Genomic DNA, 21,705 nt, shown 5'->3' with positions numbered 1-21,705 from the left:
GCATACTGCTAGCAGCACCATGGAGGGACATGTATTGAACGCACAGCGTACACATCGTTTTTGCGCATGCGCTAAGACTTAGTCCACACATTCGTGACGTGCGCGCGCAACAGACGTTGTGCGTGCACATTAATATATATGTAGGAACCGGAAGAAACATATCAGTAGTAATGCGAACACCGGCATTTGAAACATGAGATAGTTCGGTATCTTTACTTTGATCCTTGCAGTTTAAACATATACAGGCATACCCCGCATTAACGTACTGCAATGGGACCGGAGCGTGTATGTAAAGCGAAAATGTACTTAAAGTGAAGCACTACCTTTTTCCACTTATCGATGCATGCAATCGTCATATACGTGCATAACTGACGTAAATAACCCATTTGTAACATGCTCTATAGTCTCCTCGCTTGCGCACAGCTTCGGTACAGGTAGGGAGCCGGTATTGTTGTTCAGGACGTGCTGACAGGCGCATGCGTGAGCTGCGGTTTGCCTATTGCGGGATATGTCCTTACTCGCGAGTGTACTTAAAGTAAGTGTCCTTAAACCGGGGTATGCCTGTATGTTACTTATGCGTGAATATCCACAATCATATAGAGATGTGTTAAGCGTTGTCATGCTGAAACATAGATAAATGTGCAATCTTTGCACATCATGTGTTTTCTGTATTTCACAGATGTCGAGAATTAATACATGGGACCAATATATGATTTCAGATGGGCCAATCGTTATATTAGCTGATTGTGACGACTAGCGAACAACAATTATAATAAATATGTAACAATGCTTGCAATGATTGTTGCGCATATTAACAATCACTACATAATGTTATCCTATAGTGCAAATATTTACTCTGCACTTAATTATCATAATGATGTTGCTAAGCACTGAAGTTAGAAATTATATTGATATTTTTTTATTTTCTACTAACATTATATGTATTGCCATGTGATATATGCAACCAACATTATGACTCAGCAAACACATTAATCTACTATATATTATAATCTCACGTGTGACTTGTCAAAGAATGTAAATGCTACATAACAACTCGTAGACATTGTATCTGAACGTACACAATAACAATAGGGAGGTGATAGAAACTTTTTAGTCATGTGAATGTTATATTATCACCTAGGTTGTAGTGCTAACCTAACATGCATGAGCTAATGAATGTTATATACACATCATTAAACCATGAACATTTGTATGTAACCATATTGCACTAGTTATTGGCTATCAACATAGTAGGTTTATTGTTTATGCATATCCAAAAATAGCATGTACAGAAAAGATAGATTTTGTACACATTATTCCCTCACGTACACACAAAACGTTTTAGTGGTAAGAAGTATAATACAACCTGTTGATGAATGACATACCGGAGCAACATGCATTTGTCCACACAGCAGAGAACAGAAAGGTGGGAGAACCATATTCATCTGTTTCCTAAGTGAATGGTATTTGGACACATGTATTTATCATTACAATGAATTAATACATCTATGTAGTACTATGAACATATAGGTAGTTGCTTACATGAAAAATATGTGTTAATCACATTACAACGTGTCTCCACACCACAGGCTGTTTGCTCAGTGTCAGCTGCTAAATGTACGGGATGCTCGTCCTCCAAGGCCTGACCTATGTCGGTTTCTAAATTAATGCGGAGTGCCAGATTGTGCAAAATGCAACAAGCAATTACAATATCTGACACTTTAGCAGGCTTATATTGAAGTGCCCCACCAGTTCGATCTAAACACCGGAATCTTGTTTTAAGCAGCCCAAATGTCCTCTCGATGACAGATCTTGTAGATATATGTGCAACATTATACCTCTCTTCTGCTTCAGATTGAGGGTTTGGAACAGCCACGGCCTAATTCCGTATCCTGAGTCCCCTATAATCCATCGTGCACAAATATTAAACAATTGGTGTAAACATTATTACATACAACATTTCATATAAAAACAAGAGTTGTTTGTGAACACATCATAATATGTACTCACCCACCAGCCAACCAGGTCCAAAATAGCCTTCTTCAAAAGCATGGAAGACTGATGAGTTTCTCAGGATAGAGGAATCGTGGCTGGAACCAGGGAATTTGGCTACCACATGCATTATCTTCATCGTGGCATCGCATACCACCTGTACATTCAGGGAATGGTAGTGCTTACGATTGCGGTAAGCATGCTCACTCTGACTAGGTGGGATCAAGGCAACATATGTGCAATCTATAGCACCCATCACACATGGTATCCCGGATATGGTATAAAAGCCATTCCTGACTTCCAGCCACTCTGTGTGCTCTGTAGGAAAATTAATATAATTCCTAGCGCGTCTATTCAGTGTACATAGAAACTGGGTAAAGGCCAGCGAGAATGTAGATTGCGAGACCCCGTCCACTATGCCCACAGTTGTCTGTAATGACGCGGAAGCAAGATAATGTAATGAGCACAGCATTTTAACAAGCCCAGGGACTGCACGACCTCTGGCTGTCACAAAATCTAAATCTACCCATATCTCTTCATAAAGAGCTAAGATTGCTGCTGAACTCAAACGATACCGACTTATGATCTCCTCCTCACTCATCCCATCTAACATGGTTCTCTCCCTGTACAAACGTGGACGAGGCACAACTTCTCTCCTCTCTCTTCTCCTCTCATCTCCTCTCCCTCTCCCCCTCCCTCTAGCTCTCCCCTCCGCGTCCCTGTCCCTGTCCCTATCCCTTCCTTGCCCTGTGACATCCTGTCCCTCAGCTAGCCTCTCCTCCAATAGAATCCTCCTCCGTCTCATGAACGATGTATCATTTTCAGGTCCGTAGCTGTCAATGCGCAGGTAATTGCCCTCCTTTAAATACCTATGTGATGATGTCACGTGAGTTGATGAAGTGCAAGGTGTTAAATAAACATATCCAAGTTGTGAACTTCAAACGGGTATACATTACGAATTATACGGATTATTTATGTGTGTTCATCAGGCAATCATGATATTTGACTATGATGTTACGTTAAGCTCTGAACAACAATTTATTCGCAAGTATTTATGGAATGTGTAATGCATGTACCACTTATGAACGCAACACTCAGTCATCTCATTAGAATACAACCATGACATTGACGTTGAAAAACTACGTTGCAACATGTCTAATTTATCATGTTATTGTCACATGTTCACATGAACTAATTATAATGTGCCTATGCATAATTTCATGCCATCAGGATACTTGCTATTGATTATGTTTGAATCATCTCAAAATTAGTAACTATTATAGATCTGTGTATAAGTTAGCATGAAATGATTATAATGCATCGTGTACAATGTAAACATGCAATGTTATTGAGTGTCCAATTGCGGACGTCATAAAAAGAGGGAGGTCACAAACTACATGTAAACATGAAAAAAAAAGCTACATTGACATTTGATCATGCGTTACACATTCAAAGCATTCTATAATGTATACCAACATTACTATACGCTGGATCTGTTAGATGTGTGAAATGTGTTACATCATATAATAAATTGAAGCACACTTAAGTAACATGTTTCATACGATGTGACCTCTTCCTTTAAGAGTTTACTATAGGAGTTTCCCTTGACACATCATAACATTAAGACTAATGTGACACGCAAAACATGATAACATAGACAAGTACAATGTTCTGCAAATAATAAACGTAAGCGTGACACGATGAAGTGAATCACATCCACACTGTAATGCCAAGCACACATTTATTATGAGCAATAGAACGTAAACACTCCTATAAAGTTATAAGTCCCCACTCCATTGACTCCATTGATGTAGAGATGAGCTATTTTTTCTAAGTGCCGTCCCGGCAACCTTGCCGATCTTTCTCCCCTCCAACTTGCCAACTTTAGTTGGCGGGACAAATTGCCGTAGAAATCTCAATTTTAGAGTGCCGATCAACACCGATAAGCTGATCGGGGCTACTAGAATACAGCCGATTTGAAAAAGTGGCGAAAAGTGCCGATAAGTGGATTATCGGCAGCCGCCTGCCGATAAATTCTTATCGGGAAGAAAAAATGCCGATTTTGTCCACTTATCGGCGCTTACTGAATAGCAAATGCAATTTTGGCGGGAAAATGCCGATAAAAGCCTTATCGGTGCTTACTGCATGAGGCCCTAAGTGTTTAAGACATAAAAGTAACATTTAGCAAAAAGTCCCTGCTCCGAAGAGCTTACAATCTAATTGGTAGGTAGGAAGAAGGTACAGAGACAGCGGGAGGGCATTCTGGTAAGTGCGTCTGTAGGGGGACAAGCTTTATGTATTAGCCACGATGCTACTCATATGCTTCGTTAAGCGGGTGTGTTTTAAGGTGTGTCTTAAAGGTGGATAGAGAGGGTGCTAGTCTGATATTGAGGGGAAGGGCATTCCTGAGGTGTGGGCAGTCAGTGAGAGGTTTACAGCGGGAGAGGACTTTAAATACAAAGGTGGTAGAGAGAAGACATCCTTGAGTGGAACGCAAGAGTCGGGATGGTGCATAGTGAGAAATTAGGGCGGAGATGTAAGGAGGGACAGAAGAGTGTAAAGCTTTAAAAGTGAGGAGGACAGTTGAGTGTGTGATGCAGGATTTGATAGGTAGCCAGGAGAGTGATTTCAGCAAGGGGGACACTAAGACAGATTTAGCAAAGAGCAGAGTTATTCTGGCTGCAGCGTTTAGGATAGATTGTAGGGGAGACAAGTGAGAGGCAGGAAGGCCGGACAGCAGGAGGTTACAGTAATCAAGACGGGAGAGAATGAGGGCCTTTGTCAGAGTTTTAGCAGTCAAGCAACAGAGGAAAGGGAGTTTCTTTGTAATATTGCAGAGGAAAAAGCGACAGGTTTAGAAACGTTTTGAATGTGAGAGAAGAGTCGAGTGTGACCCCTAGGCAGCGTGCTTGGGCTACTGGGAGTATGACAGTACTTAAAACAGTAATGTGGAAGGAGGTTATCGGACCAGGTTTTGGATGAAATATGAGGAGCTCCATTTTTGCCATGTTGAGTTTAAGGTGGCAGAAGGCCATCCAGGATGATATCGCAGAGACATTCAGAAACTTTGGTCTGTACAGCAGGTGTAAGGTCAGGGGTTGAAAAGTACATTTGTGTGTCGTCAGCATAGAGGTGATATTTCAACCCAAGAGATGTGATTAGGTCACCTAGAGTGAGTGTGTACAGAGAAAAGAGAAGAGGTACCAGGACAGAGCCCCAGGGTACCCCCACAGAGAGATCGATAGATGAGGAGGAGGTATTAGTAGAAGAGACACTGAAAGTATGATGGGAGAGGTAAGAGAAGATCCAGGATAGAGCTTTGTTACAAATACCAAGAATATGGAGAATGTGAAGAAGAAGAGGGTGATCCACAGTATCAAACGCTGCAGAGAGGTTGAGAAATATGAGCAGAGTGTAATGACCTCTGTCTTTGGCAGCATGGAGGTCATTAGTTATTTTAGTGAGGGCTGTTTCAGTGGAGTGAACAGTGCAGATGCCCAATTGTAGAGGGTCTAGGAGAGAATATGTGTTCAGAAAATGGAGCAAGTGAGAATGCAAGACATTCAAGTAGTTTAGAGGCTACAGGCAGGAAGGAGACAAGCAGATAGTTAGAAAGTCAGGTAGGGTCAAGCTTGCTGTTTTTAAGTAATAGTATGACTGTTGCATGTTTAAAGGAGGAGTAAACAATGTGTGTGAGTGTAGGGATTATAGTAGGAGCAAGAGGTTTTAGGAGTTAGGAGGGAATGGGATCAAGAGGGCAAGTGATAAGAGGGAGAAGAGGAGATCAACAGCGACACATCCTCCTCTGTGACAGGGAAAAAAGAGTCAAGATAGGCAGGAGGAGAGTTAGGAAGAGTGTAGGATGGGAGGAGGATGCAATGGGGATGTCCTGAAGTATCGATTCCACCTTTTCCTTTAAATAGTCGCCAAAGTCCTGAGGTGAGATGGAGGAAGAACAGGCAGCCGAGGGTGGTCTGAGTAGGGAGTCAAAGACAGAGAAGAGTCGGTGTGGGTTAGAATTCTGTGTTTTGATTAGTGAAGAAAAGTAGGTTTGTTTAACCTGAGAGAGGGCAGAGCCGAAACAGGATAGCATACATTTGTAGTGAAGGAAGTCTGCGAGAGTGTGAGATTCCTCCAGAGGCGTTCAGAGGAATGAGTGCAGGAGCGCAGCATGAGCATGTGGCAATTTAGCCAGGGTCTGGGGTTAGATGAGCAAGAATTGCAGAGAGAAAGTGGGGCATGTAGATCAAGAGAGGAGGATAGGGCAAAGTTGTTCTTCCTGACCAGTTTGTCAGGGTCTAGAGCAGGGCTGAGAGAGGAGAGGGAGGAGCATAAGTGGAATCGAAAGCTGGTATAGTAGATTAAGAGAGAGCGCAGGTCTCTGCAGAAGCGAGAGAGATGACATTAGATGGTCAGTGACAGGAAGGGGGGAAATGGACTCAGAGAGAGAAAAGTTTAGTGAAAACCAGGCCACTGTAGTGTCCATCCTTGTGGGTGCCGGCTCCAGTCCACTGTTGAAGATCAAAAGAAGAGGTTAGACATAGAAAAAGTGGGAGACCCTAGGGAGAGAGGGGTCATCAATGGGGCAGTTGAAGTCGCCAAGGAGAAGAAAAGGGGAGTCTGAGCAAAGAAAGAAAGAGTCAGGATTCTAAGTGAGAGAGAAAGACAGAAGGGGGATGAGTAGAGGTAGGTGGGCGATAGACGATAGCCACATGGACAGGGAGAGGAGAGAAGATCTGGACAATCTGAGCCTCAAAGGAGGAAAACGCAAGAGAGGGAGGAATAGGAAGGGTACAATGTAGAAGTAATAACAAATATTCAAGTCCTGGAACATTTGGGTAACAGTGATCATAACATGGTCTCATTTGAAATAAATTATCAAAAAATAGATTCAACAAAGGCCTTAAACTTTAGAAAGGCAGATTTTAATAAACTGAGGTCTAATCTAGTAGTAATACAATGGGATGATGTTTTTGCAGGGAAACATGTAGAAGATAAATGGGCAGTCTTTAAAACATTGTTAGAAAAGCACACTTATCGGTCTATAACCTTGGGTAATAAGTATAAAAGAAATAAGTCAAAACCAATGTGGCTAAATAAACAGGTAGGGGAGGAAATGGACAAGAAGAGGAAGGCGTTTAGATTCTTTAAGTCAGAAGGGACGGAGACATTGTATCAGAATTATAAGGAATGTAACAAAAATTGCAAAAGGGCAATCAAATTAGCAAAAATGGATAATGAAAAAAGGATTGCAATAGAAAGTAAGGTCAACCCTAAAAAGTTCTTTAAGTACCTTAATAACAAAAAAATGAGAAAAGATAATATAGGACCCTTTCAGTGTGAGATGGGTAGGCAAATTATTGGTGATAAGGAAAAAGCTGAGGTATTAAACAAATTATTTGCCTCTGTGTTTACCAGGGAAGACTCAAGTTCAATAGTAGTGCCGCAGGAGGAAGCCACAACCTCCATATTAATGAACAATTGGTTAACTGAGGAATAAGTTCATAAGCGACTTGAAAAAATTCGAGTAAATAAGGCACCTGGCCCTGATGGCATACATCCAAGAGTTCTCAAGGAGTTAAGCTCAGTAATAGCCAAACCATTTTATTTAATATTCAAGGACTCAATTTCCACAGGCTCAGCAGCACAAGATTGGCGTAAAGCAGATGTGGTGCCTATATTTAAAAAGGAAGCTAGATCACAACCAGGAAATTACAGACCTGTAAGCCTGACTTCAATAGTAGGGAAACTATTTGAAGGTTAAATACGGGATAATATTCAGGAATACCTAATGGAAAACAAAATTATTAGTAATAGTCAGCATGGATTTATGAAGGATAGATCATGCCAAACTAACCTTATTTGTTTCTTTGAGGAGGTAAGTAGGAATTTAAACCAGGGTAATGCAGTAGATGTGGTTTACTGAGATTTTGCAAAGGCATTTGATACAGTTTCACACAAGAGGTTGGTGTACAAAATAAAGAAAATTGGACTCAGTAATAATATATGCACCTGGATTGAAAACTGGTTAAAGGACAGACAACAGAGGGTTGTCATAAATGGAACTTTTTCAGGTTGGGCTAAAGTCATGAGTGGAGTACCTCAGGAATCGGTACTAGGACCCCTGCTTTTTAACTTGTTTATTAATGACCTTGAGGTTGGGATTGAGAGCAAAGTCTCCATCTTTGCTGATGATACTAAATTGTGCAAGGTAATAGAATCAGAGCAGGGTGTAATTTCTCTTCAGAAGGACTTGGAGAGACTGGAAACGTGGGCAGGTAAATGGCAGATGAGGTTTAATACAGATAAATGTAAGGTTATGCATTTGGGATGCAAGAATAAAAAGGCGACTTACAAATTAAATGGAGATATATTGGGGGAATCCTTGATGGAGAATGATTTAGGAGTGCTTGTAGACTGCAGGCTTAGCAATAGTGCCCAATGTCATGCAGTAGCTGCAAAAGCAATCAAGATCTTATCTTGCATCAAACGGGCAATGGATGGAAGGGAAGTAAACATAATTATGCCCCTTTACAAAGCACTAGTAACACCACACCTTGAATATGGAGTACAATTTTGGGCACCAATCCTAAGAAAAGACATTATGGAACTAGAGAGAGTGCAGAGAAGAGCCACCAAATTAATAAAGGGGATGGACAATCTAACTTATGAGGAGAGGATAGCTAAATTAGATTTATTTACATTAGAAAAGAGGCGTCTAAGAGGGGATATGATAACTATATACAAATATATTCGGGGACAATACAATGAGCTTTCAAAAGAACTATTCATCCCACGGGCAGTACAAAGGACTCTGGGCCATCCCTTAAGGTTGGAGGAAAGGAGATCTCACCAGCAACAAAGGAAAGGGTTCTTTACAGTAAGGGCAGTTAAAATGTGGAATTCGTTACCCATCGAGACTGTCATGGCAGATACAATAGATTTGTTCAAAGAAATGTTGGACATCTTTTTAGATGGGAAAGGTATACAGGGATATACCAAATAAGTACACATGGGAAGGATGTTGATCCAGGAATTAATCCGATTGCCAATTCTTGGAGTCAGGAAGGAATTAATTTTTCCCCTTAATGGGGTTTTTTGTCCTTGCCTTCCTCTGGATCAATAAGTAAGTATAGATATAGGATCAAGTATCTGTTGTCTAAATTTAGCATAGGTTGAACTTGTTGGACCTACGTCTTTTTTCAACCTCATCTACTATGTAACTATGTAACTATGTAAGTGTGTACGGTAACGGCAGAGAGAGGAGAGGCGCCATCAGGGCGTGGAGTATGGGAGAAAGAAAGGCCACCATAGGAGAGGGCAGCTTCCAGTGCGTTGATGGGTGTTGACTACAGAAGGTTGGAGTGAGCATACCTGTACCTGGTGTTGAAAGATTAAAAGTATTGCCCAAACAAGAAAATGATTGGATTTAAAGATTAGAAGCAATGGCCCTTATTCTATAACATGCAATAGTGCCGATGCTGCTCTGTTACATGGAAGCCCTATTGATTTAAATTGGGATTTCCGCGCCATATGTATGTACATTTTTATTTGTATATGACCATCTATTTACATAGCGCTTCACAGCAGTTTTATATCTGAGAAAATAGCATGAGACTTAATGGGAATAAGCGCTTCAGACAAAAAAGGAAACATTAAGAAAAGGAGTCACTTGCCCAAAGGGCTTACAATCCGTATCAACACTATCGCACTTTATAGAATATGGGATTATGTCACCAAAGGGTTAAAGGAGAGGATCAATATTTTATGTAGAAATTCTCCCCGCGATAGCTGCAGCGGCCGTTATTCGAACACATCACGCGGTGTGTACCTCGGAATACCCATGTCACGGCGCAGGATTTCTTCCAACCGTACCGCCCCTTCCCGCCTTAAGACGCGAATGCAGAAAATGGCATTTTAGTGTTCTGGTTTTTAAACACCTGAAAGTGACACAGTAGCACAGTGGAACAGTGGCACAGTAGCACAGTGACATAGTGACACAGTAGCACAGTGGCACAGTAGCACAGTGACACAGTAGCACAGTAGCACAGTGACACAGTAGCACAGTAGCACAGTGGCACAGTGGCACAGTAGCACAGTGGCACAGTAGCACAGTGACACAGTAGCACAGTAGCACAGTGACACAGTAGCACAGTAGCACAGTGACACAGTAGCACAGTAGCACAGTGGCACAGTAGCACAGTGACACAGTAGCACAGTGGCACAGTGACACATTAGCACAGTAGCACAGTGACACAGTAGCACAGTGGCACAGTAGCACAGTAGCACAGTGGCACAGTAGCACAGTGGCACAGTAGCACAGTGACACAGTAGCACAGTGACACAGTAGCACAGTGGCACAGTAGCACAGTGACACAGTAGCACAGTAGCACAGTGGCACAGTAGCACAGTGACACAGTAGCACAGTGACACAGTAGCACAGTAGCACAGTGACCCAGTGACACAGTAGCACAGTAGCACAGTGGCACAGTGGCACAGTAGCACAGTGACACAGTAGCACAGTAGCACAGAGGCACAGTGGCACAGTAGCACAGTGACACAGTAGCACAGTAGCACAGTGACACAGTAGCACAGTAGCACAGTGGCACAGTAGCACAGTGGCACAGTAGCACAGTGACACAGTAGCACAGTGGCACAGTGGCACAGTAGCACAGTGACACAGTAGCACAGTAGCACAGTGACACAGTAGCACAGTGGCACCGTGGCACAGTGACACAGTAGCACAGTAGCACAGTGACACAGTAGCACAGTAGCACAGTGGCACAGTAGCACAGTAGCACAGTGGCACAGTAGCACAGTGGCACAGTGGCACAGTGGCACCGTGGCACAGTAGCACAGTGACACAGTAGCACAGTAGCACAGTGACACACTAGCACAGTAGCACAGTGGCACAGTAGCACAGTAGCACAGTGACACAGTAGCACAGTGACACAGTAGCCCAGTAGCACAGTGACACAGTAGCACAGTGACACAGTAGCACAGTAGCACAGTAACACAGTAGCACAGTAGCACAGTGGCACAGTAGCACAGTGACACAGTAGCACAGTGACACAGTAGCACAGTAGCACAGTGACACAGTAGCACAGTAGCACAGTGACACAGTAGCACAGTAGCACAGTGACACAGTAGCACAGTAGCACAGTGACACAGTAGCACAGTAGCACAGTAGCACAGTGGCACAGTGACACAGTAGCACAGTAGCACAGTGGCACAGTAGCACAGTGGCACAGTAGCACAGTAGCACAGTGACACAGTAGCACAGTAGCACAGTAGCACAGTGGCACAGTAGCACAGTGGCACAGTAGCACAGTAGCACAGTGGCACAGTAGCACAGTGGCACAGTAGCACAGTGGCACAGTAGCACAGTAGCACAGTAGCACAGTGGCACAGTGGCACAGTAGCACAGTAGCACAGTGGCACAGTAGCACAGTGGCACAGTAGCACAGTAGCACAGTAGCACAGTGACACAGTAGCACAGTGACACAGTCGCACAGTAGCACAGTCACACAGTAGCACAGTGGCACAGTAGCACAGTAGCACAGTAGCACAGTGACACAGTAGCACAGTAGCACAGTGGCACAGTAGCACAGTAGCACAGTGGCACAGTAGCACAGTGGCACAGTAGCACAGTGACACAGTAGCACAGTAGCACAGTAGCACAGTGGCACAGTAGCACAGTAGCACAGTGACACAGTAGCACAGTGACACAGTAGCACAGTAGCACAGTGACACAGTAGCACAGTAGCACAGTAGCACAGTGACACAGTAGCACAGTAGCACAGTGACACAGTAGCACAGTGACACAGTAGCACAGTAGCACAGTGGCACAGTAGCATAGTAGCACAGTGGCACAGTGGCACAGTAGCACAGTGACACAGTAGCACAGTGACACAGTAGCACAGTAGCACAGTGGCACAGTAGCACAGTAGCACAGTAGCACAGTAGCACAGTGACACAGTGACACAGTAGCACAGTGACACAGTAGCACAGTAGCACAGTGACACAGTAGCACAGTAGCACAGTGACACAGTAGCACAGTAGCACAGTAGCACAGTGACACAGTAGCACAGTAGCACAGTAGCACAGTGACACAGTAGCACAGTAGCACAGTGACACAGTAGCACAGTGGCACAGTGGCACAGTAGCACAGTAGCACAGTGACACAGTAGCACAGTAGCACAGTGACACAGTGACACAGTAGCACAGTGACACAGTAGCACAGTAGCACAGTGACACAGTAGCACAGTGACACAGTAGCACAGTAGCACAGTGACACAGTAGCACAGTAGCACAGTGACACAGTAGCACAGTAGCACAGTGGCACAGTAGCACAGTGACACAGTAGCACAGTAGCACAGTAGCACAGTAGCACAGTGACACAGTAGCACAGTAGCACAGTGGCACAGTAGCACAGTAGCACAGTAGCACAGTGACACAGTAGCACAGTGACACAGTAGCACAGTAGCACAGTGACACAGTAGCACAGTAGCACAGTGACACAGTAGCACAGTAGCACAGTAGCACAGTGACACAGTAGCACAGTGACACAGTCGCACAGTAGCACAGTCACACAGTAGCACAGTGGCACAGTAGCACAGTAGCACAGTAGCACAGTGACACAGTAGCACAGTAGCACAGTGGCACAGTAGCACAGTAGCACAGTGGCACAGTAGCACAGTGGCACAGTAGCACAGTGACACAGTAGCACAGTAGCACAGTAGCACAGTGGCACAGTAGCACAGTAGCACAGTGACACAGTAGCACAGTGACACAGTAGCACAGTAGCACAGTGACACAGTAGCACAGTAGCACAGTAGCACAGTGACACAGTAGCACAGTAGCACAGTGACACAGTAGCACAGTGACACAGTAGCACAGTAGCACAGTGGCACAGTAGCACAGTAGCACAGTGGCACAGTGGCACAGTAGCACAGTGACACAGTAGCACAGTGACACAGTAGCACAGTAGCACAGTGGCACAGTAGCACAGTAGCACAGTAGCACAGTAGCACAGTGACACAGTGACACAGTAGCACAGTGACACAGTAGCACAGTAGCACAGTGACACAGTAGCACAGTAGCACAGTGACACAGTAGCACAGTAGCACAGTAGCACAGTGACACAGTAGCACAGTAGCACAGTAGCACAGTGACACAGTAGCACAGTAGCACAGTGACACAGTAGCACAGTGGCACAGTGGCACAGTAGCACAGTAGCACAGTGACACAGTAGCACAGTAGCACAGTGACACAGTGACACAGTAGCACAGTGACACAGTAGCACAGTAGCACAGTGACACAGTAGCACAGTGACACAGTAGCACAGTAGCACAGTGACACAGTAGCACAGTAGCACAGTGACACAGTAGCACAGTAGCACAGTGGCACAGTAGCACAGTGACACAGTAGCACAGTAGCACAGTAGCACAGTAGCACAGTGACACAGTAGCACAGTAGCACAGTGGCACAGTAGCACAGTAGCACAGTAGCACAGTGACACAGTAGCACAGTGACACAGTAGCACAGTAGCACAGTGACACAGTAGCACAGTAGCACAGTGACACAGTAGCACAGTAGCACAGTGACACAGTAGCACAGTGACACAGTAGCACAGTGACACAGTAGCACAGTGACACAGTAGCACAGTAGCACAGTAGCACAGTAGCACAGTGACACAGTAGCACAGTAGCACAGTGGCACAGTGGCACAGTGACACAGTGGCAAAGTAGCACAGTGGCAAAGTAGCACAGTGGCACAGTAGCACAGTAGCACAGTGGCACAGTAGCACAGTGACACAGTAGCACAGTGACACAGTAGCACAGTGACACAGTAGCACAGTAGCACAGTGACACAGTAGCACAGTAGCACAGTAGCACAGTAGCACAGTGACACAGTAGCACAGTGGCACAGTAGCACAGTAGCACAGTAGCACAGTGACACAGTGACACAGTGACACAGTGACACAGTAGCACAGTAGCACAGTGGCACAGTAGCACAGTAGCACAGTAGCACAGTGACACAGTGACACAGTGACACAGTGACACAGTAGCACAGTGGCACAGTAGCACAGTGACACAGTAGCACAGTAGCACAGTGACACAGTAGCACAGTAGCACAGTGACACAGTAGCACAGTAGCACAGTGGCACAGTAGCACAGTAGCACAGTAGCACAGTAGCACAGTGACACAGTGACACAGTAGCACAGTGACACAGTAGCACAGTAGCACAGTGACACAGTAGCACAGTGGCACAGTAGCACAGTAGCACAGTAGCACAGTGACACAGTGACACAGTGACACAGTGACACAGTAGCACAGTAGCACAGTGGCACAGTAGCACAGTAGCACAGTGACACAGTGACACAGTGACACAGTGACACAGTAGCACAGTGGCACAGTAGCACAGTGACACAGTAGCACAGTAGCACAGTGACACAGTAGCACAGTAGCACAGTGACACAGTAGCACAGTAGCACAGTGGCACAGTAGCACAGTAGCACAGTAGCACAGTAGCACAGTGACACAGTGACACAGTAGCACAGTGACACAGTAGCACAGTAGCACAGTGACACAGTAGCACAGTAGCACAGTGGCACAGTAGCACAGTGACACAGTGACACAGTATCACAGTGGCACAGTAGCACAGTAGCACAGTGACACAGTAGCACAGTAGCACAGTGACACAGTAGCACAGTAGCACAGTGGCACAGTAGCACAGTAGCACAGTAGCACAGTAGCACAGTAGCACAGTGACACAGTGACACAGTGACACAGTAGCACAGTGACACAGTAGCACAGTAGCACAGTGACACAGTAGCACAGTAGCACAGTGGCACAGTAGCACAGTGACACAGTGACACAGTATCACAGTGGCACAGTAGCACAGTGGCACAGTAGCACAGTAGCACAGTGGCACAGTAGCACAGTAGCACAGTGGCAGAGTAGCACAGTGGCACAGTGGCACAGTGGCACAGTAGCACAGTGGCACAGTACTGTACACATTACAATTCATTCATTTCATTGCATATAATTGCACACAATCCATGAAATTCAAACAAAGCCACCGCGATAAACACGTGTGCCTGGGGCGATTGGCCGCGTTGAGTCCAGCAGCGCTCCCTTATTTGTTCGAATAACAGCCGCTGTATCTGTATGAGTGTGGCACTGTGATGAATTTTAATAATGGATTTTTATTAGAATTATGTGCGTTTGTATATATATATATATATATTTATAATTTATAAAAATTGATATCGGAGTTAATACAGTATTTGTAGGTTTTTTATACTGTTATGTATTTTATTAATAAATGATGAAGTTATCTTATTATCATTTCCCCATAGGAAGTAATTAGCCGTACATTATGTTTATGGTGATATGCACAGATAATGTGAATTAGTATACTGTAAGAGGTGATATTTTATTAATGTATAACACTGTGTTGTGTACTATACAGACTCCAAATGAATAGCAACCTGATTGCCTGAATATTAGAGGGCATCATTCTTATTAAGTAGTTCTAATTAGTTAATTATATAGCAATCAGGCTCCCTTATTAAAGAACCTTCTTAAAACTTGGGAAGCGCAGAAAGTAGATATTGATGTATAAATGAATGTGTAGCTCTGGTAAGAAATAGGGCTATATGTCGATCCCCCTACTGGTATAAGTCCTGCTAAGAGCAGGCTGCCAGTAGTTATCATGGGTTTCCCCCACTTCAAGCCCTGCCCTGCGTGGTGGAGGTAGGCCACCTGACTCTGTGTCTAAGGCAAGAGACATAGGGGAGGGGCTTGCCAAAGTCATAAAGGGCAGTGCACAGTCTATTTAGTGGGTTGTTCCTGTCAGTGAAAGGTTGTTCCTGTCAGTTCTGAGAGAGAGAGTCCTTGTTAAGGGATACAGTTGGAGGAGATCAGGCTGTCCCTGAGTAGAGCTGATAGAGCTACAGTGGACCAATGCCTCTCACCCTGTCTAGGGGGTGAGGGAAGAGCTAGCCCCACCCGGAGCGCCCGCGGCTTGGGGTGGTGGCAGGGATACAGTGAACACCCACAGACCATCCTGAGGGGGTACAGTCAGGAGCTGGGAGAGAAGACCCTGTACCTGAGACCAGCGTGTTGCTGGGATTGCTGTGTGCTGTGTGCTGCTGTGACCAATAAAGAGAACTGCTGCTACTTTTAACAAAGGCTGAGACTGGAATCTCTCATCCCTGAGTGGGAATTCTCTGTAAGGGTTCCACCCCATATCCCTCGTGCTTAACAGAGATATATGTGTTGCACCATTGAGATCAGATGAAGGCAAGAACCCCAGAAACCTGGTCCTGTACACCCCCACGCCATCGCGGGAGACTCAGGCCCTCCTGTTGCCCACAGGTATGCACCACCTAGACATATGTAGCCAGACCTTAGTACACCCTAGGGGGTCCGATCTGCGACCGGGGGGGGTCTGAGGCCTACAATTGAAAAAAAGAGAGAAATTTAGTGTCATCGTTCCCCAGCCTTCTTAGTGGGATAAGAAAAAGACTTTGATCATTTCACTCACATAGCCCCTTATACCACAAGAGTGTGGAATGATGATACTATATATTTCTGTATATATATACTACAGTATTTATACATCAGGATCGGATTTCAGCACTCGCCGAGTTTTAACAACATTTGACAAGAAGAACAATTGGGACGATTCATTGGGGTTTTGAGTTGCGACCATTATTGAATTTATTTCACAATTTAGTTAACAAGACGTATAATTATTTCACAATTTAATTCACTAATTTACAAATTCACATATATTGAGTTTAATATTAATTTTCATATTTTGGATTAATTGATTTCTTAACATTTTCATGACATCTTGATTTTTTTAATTTGTACTTTTGCACTAAGTATTGAGGATCACCTTATATTCTTTGACTTCTCTTATTGAAGAGCACCAAACAACTCCTGATGAAATGAGAACAACTTATGAAACTTTTAGGGTTTGTGAGAAGAAGGACAGCCGCGTTCTAAGAAGTAGAACTCCGTCACTGTTAATAACGACCATTACAAGATTAGGTAACGAACGTAATTTTCTATCGGTCTAATGGGTGTCCTCCAAAAAAATTCAGGCTAAACTAACGTCCGTTAGTCTGTTCATTTGCAAACGGCGAATGCAGCGTTAAGCCACCTACCATCCGGATAAGTGCTATCCTGGCAGTAACTGGCTATAAGGTTGGCGTGTGTTAGCTATAGGATAAGAAAGATAGCAGGTATATATTGCAATGCAATGCAATATATACCAGACGTCTTCCTTCTCAATTAAAAAATAATAAATTAACCCATTTGAAGCCATAGTGGCAATGAAAGCATGCATTATGCATGCCTTCATGGCCACTAAGGTAACCAGGAGGTTAATACAAATACCCTCACTACCCTAGTACCCATTGTATTCATAGCGGTACAACCACTATGGCATACAAGGGGTTAACCAGCCCCGTAAATCTCCCAGTCGGTGTAACCTCCCTCCCCGTGGAACCTACCCCCATAATCCACTCCCTTACCCCCAAGTCCCCAGTAATGGCTAATATGCCTATTAGCCAAATGTGGATAATAGGACTTTTTGGCTATAGAATACATAACATTAAATACATAACAAAGAAAGACATTTTAAATAATATACAAATCCACCATACTGTATAAAAATGTTCTTTTGAATCCATTGATTGTCACTGTGGATACCTAGGTCCACACAATTTCTCTTTCTCTGACGTATATCCTATTTGAGACGGTCCCCGCTGATGAAGGGTGCTGGAGCTGACTTTTAACACATCCAGTCCCCTGGAGTGAGAGACGCAGGTGAATCAATTTAAGACTCTTGGGACAGTCACGCTCTGCCTTGGCACCGTGTTGGCGATGGAAGCAGCACCTACCTCCAGGAAGTAAGCGACGTGGACTGGAGAAGTTGGAGGCCGTAAACATCAGATGCTTGGGCTGTTTTGAGAAACAGCGAGACTGCTGAGTTCGGTGATATGCACATTTAATCTTTTAACATTGTAATGGCAACATTGTTACCTTGTGTATGTGCTTTTCCTAGTAAAATGTAATGCACTATTGTTTGACTTTTGCCCTTTTTCCCCTTTCCTATGCATGTAACGAGCTACTTGGATTTAGCAGCAGGACACAGTGCTAATGAAAAATCAGAGTATTGACTAATGCGTGGAGGGGTTGACAAGAAGATTCCCTTGCCCCCTGTTTTCTTTCTATACCGACCCTTAATGTTCTGTACCCATTCTAGACTGACAAGCATTGTAGACGGACGCTCACAGAGGTACACAATTGGAGACTTTTGTAAGGTGAAATTATAACAAGGCTTTATTGTGCCTTTTCCTTAATATCAGGAAACCATCCAAACATAGGGGGGGGGACAAAGCTTCTATTCACTTGGGAGTATTTCTAGTGAATACTATACAATTAATTCACATCTCCCTTAGATAAGCATGTCTCCCAGCCCCAAACACATAGCATGAAATGAACAGATATAAAAAGTCTTGTTAATGAAAGTCTTATCTGTTAGCTGCTGTAGAGTAAGCTTCTCTGCTCTCCTGGAACCGCACCCGTGTGTGCACAGAAAATGTCAGCATCCAGGTTTAGAAGTCTTATTTGTCAGCTCCAGAGATCTGTGTTCTCTTGGTCAGTCTCTCCTGGGAGACTCAAGAACCTCTGCTCTGGCTCCAAAGTTCAGCTCACCCGTGAGCTAAGGAGTCTCTTCCTGTCTCACAAGACAGGCTTTTCTAAGCAATCAGGTAGGTGGGGTTAGTTAATTGCCTACCAGCAGTTAACCACCACACTGCTGCATTAGAGGCACATTTGTGAACAGGGATAAGTCCCCTGTTACAAGCATCAATAACTGCTTTTCTGAGATCCTCAGAGATTTCTTTTGATCGTGGCATGACGTGTTTCCACACAACTGTATGGTGAAGACCAAACTCACAACGTTTCTGAACTTTATATAAGGTGGGGACTCCTAAACCCACACCTGAAGGGCTACCTAATTATTAAACACCTGATTCTAATTATCCCCTTCAATTTAGCTGATAAAACCAGGGATTCGCTCACTTTTGCACATACTCTGACTCTTTATTACCCCTTGTTTATTTAATTCTTACATCATTTTGTTTCAAAAGATATGGAATTGGTTAATATAAACCCTATTGGATATTTAAGATTGGTTTTGATTCAATAAGGTTGTCATGGAAAAACTGGAATGTCCGTAATTATCATTGGGGTTCACAAGTTTTTTCTTGCCACTGCATATAAAAATAAGTATATGTATGCGTATGAATATCTGTGTGTATATATATATATATATATATATATATGGTGTATATGTATATCTGTGTATGTATGGTGTATATGCGAGTGATGTGTGTACATATGCACATTTGCACTATTCCTTAAAAACATCCTTTACATAGATCACCAGACATAAAATAGTTAAAGTGGTTTTATTTGCTAGATATTTGATCACATTCACTCTCTTGCCCCACACACTCCCCCTCGTGTCTCCTTAATGCCCAGGCTGCCTTGGTATTTCAAAAGAGAATAGCCTTCTACAGTACAGTATGTCTCTACTGTTAATTTTCACACATGGCTGCCTGCTTGGGTCTGCCAGCAAACGGCCCCACAGCTCCACGATATCCAGTGGACGGAAGCCTCCAAGGAACAATAAGGCTGTAGTGAGTTTGGATAAACTAGCGTAGAAAGCCTTCCAAAATAAACCCTACGCGTTTCGTGGAATAACCACTTCATCAGGGGTATGTGTTTATATTTAACAATTGCATTGTTAATTTATACCCGTGGCCCACCGTACTATTAGCTATGTTTAGCTAATAAGATGGTACCCATGGTTAGATGCAGTGGGGGTTAGGTGTTTTGGGGTGGGTGTAGTAAGGGTTAGTGATGGGGTTAGGTATCCTAATATGGGAGGTTTGACCCCAAGGATTCGGATGAGGGGTTTATCCACCGGGTAACAATGCATCTGTAAATATTTTCTTCCGTTAGTTTAAGGAGTAGTATGGCTCATACATACCATACTAACTATAATCTGATGCGAAGATTACACCCCAGAGGTGGTGGCATTCATGTTCCCATTGTATATTTTGTAAGTCACGTAAAGATTGAACGATTCTTAAATCCAAAACAATGTATAGGCTTCTACGCTTTACTTGTTAAGCGCAGCACATATGAACGACAAAAGCTGTTTAGAGAAGTTATACATCCCAAATTATTCTATTGTCCTGTTTTCAGAAAGAAATTGTTGAGGAATAAGTAACATTTCCATAATGTTTGTAATAAACTTATTATATAAAACAGATAACATGTACGGATGTAACATCAAAACGGTGGATAAAAACAAGCTCACCGAATAGCAACATCAACATAAAAAAGCAAAGTATGGAACAGAAAACTAGATGTGATGGTATCATTATTAATATCAAAAGGATTCCATTACAACAATGACACGTTATGTTTAAGTCACAAATAACAGCTTTTAGATCAGCAGGTGAGGTAGGAAGTGCGTCAGTGAGAATGATGCAAATTAGTTACTATTATTGTTGATATGTAAAGCGCTATATATTCTGCAGCATGGTGCAGTGGGTGAACAGTAGTTTTATTAACTAGAAAGACAAACACAATAAGAAACAAACTAAAACCAATACAAATTATATTAGGGGCTTACAATCTGTACAGAAAAAGCTTCTACAAATAAAGGCAGATGTTTCTTTTCATTGTGAGACAGCATGGAGTTTGTCCCTGTCACATATATACTTGTACCAGCCATGTCCGTAAGTAGTGGGTTTGGGATGTTGACAAGATTGTGAAGTTACAGTAAAAGGAGGAAAGGTTAGGAGTTCTGTTTTGGACATGTTAAGACATCCAGGAAGATATAATAGAGAGACAATTAGTGATATGGGATAGTAGAGAAACGGGGAAGTCAGGGGTCGGGAGGTACATGCGTGTGTTCTCAGCATAGAGATACAGACGAGGAAAAAGGGGGTGGGGATAGGGAGTGATCAACTATAAACCATACAAATAAACAAAATAAATACGTTAATAACTGTAAAGTGGTTGCAAACTGTGAACTGAAAGTGAATCAGTAAAATGTTGGGCACATCGAGACTGTACCTCAGAAGAAATTCACTTACTGTACATGCACACCACTAGCATTAAAATGTAACTTGTAATGTTATTACGTCAAACATATATTACCGAGTGTTGATGTAACAGCAGTTAAAAATATATTAAACAGGGTACCTATATCCCCTAATGCATATATAATCACTCAAGCATGGTATACTGCTGGTGAGGTGATAGGGAATTATAGGTACAGATCAGCACTGATGGAAATAGCCACCAGAGATCAGTGAAAAGCCTCAATAATGCATTAATTGATATAATTATACTCTGAGCAAAACTGAGAAGTAGGTGAACCTCATAGAGTGCAACTAGTTCTAATCAAATGCCACACATACACCTCTGAATCCAGAGGGGGGTATATGATAAAGGTATATGGTGAAAGCACAATTTGCCTAAAGAGAATGCTAGTGGATGAGTATAATATCTAAGATAATAATATCTCGCAATCTCCCCACCACACTCCTTTCTATATATAATATATATGAGAGTGCTCAGTAAGTAATATTGTGACTGAGTGTGGTGTAG

General features: G+C 43.3%; 1 long non-coding RNA gene across 1 annotated transcript in view; it reads right to left on the bottom strand.

Annotated features, from left to right (window-relative positions):
• The window catches only part of LOC142468804 (uncharacterized), a 35,934-nt gene that overhangs the window by 9,113 nt on the left and 5,116 nt on the right, over positions 1-21,705 (bottom strand). The gene's annotated exons all lie outside the window — the stretch shown is intronic.

The sequence above is a fragment of the Ascaphus truei genome, chromosome 1 (assembly GCF_040206685.1).
Source record: "Ascaphus truei isolate aAscTru1 chromosome 1, aAscTru1.hap1, whole genome shotgun sequence".
Lineage (NCBI taxonomy): Eukaryota > Metazoa > Chordata > Amphibia > Anura > Ascaphidae > Ascaphus > Ascaphus truei.
The sequence above is the reverse complement of the archived record's forward strand: the minus strand, read 5'-3'. Positions and strand labels throughout refer to the sequence as shown.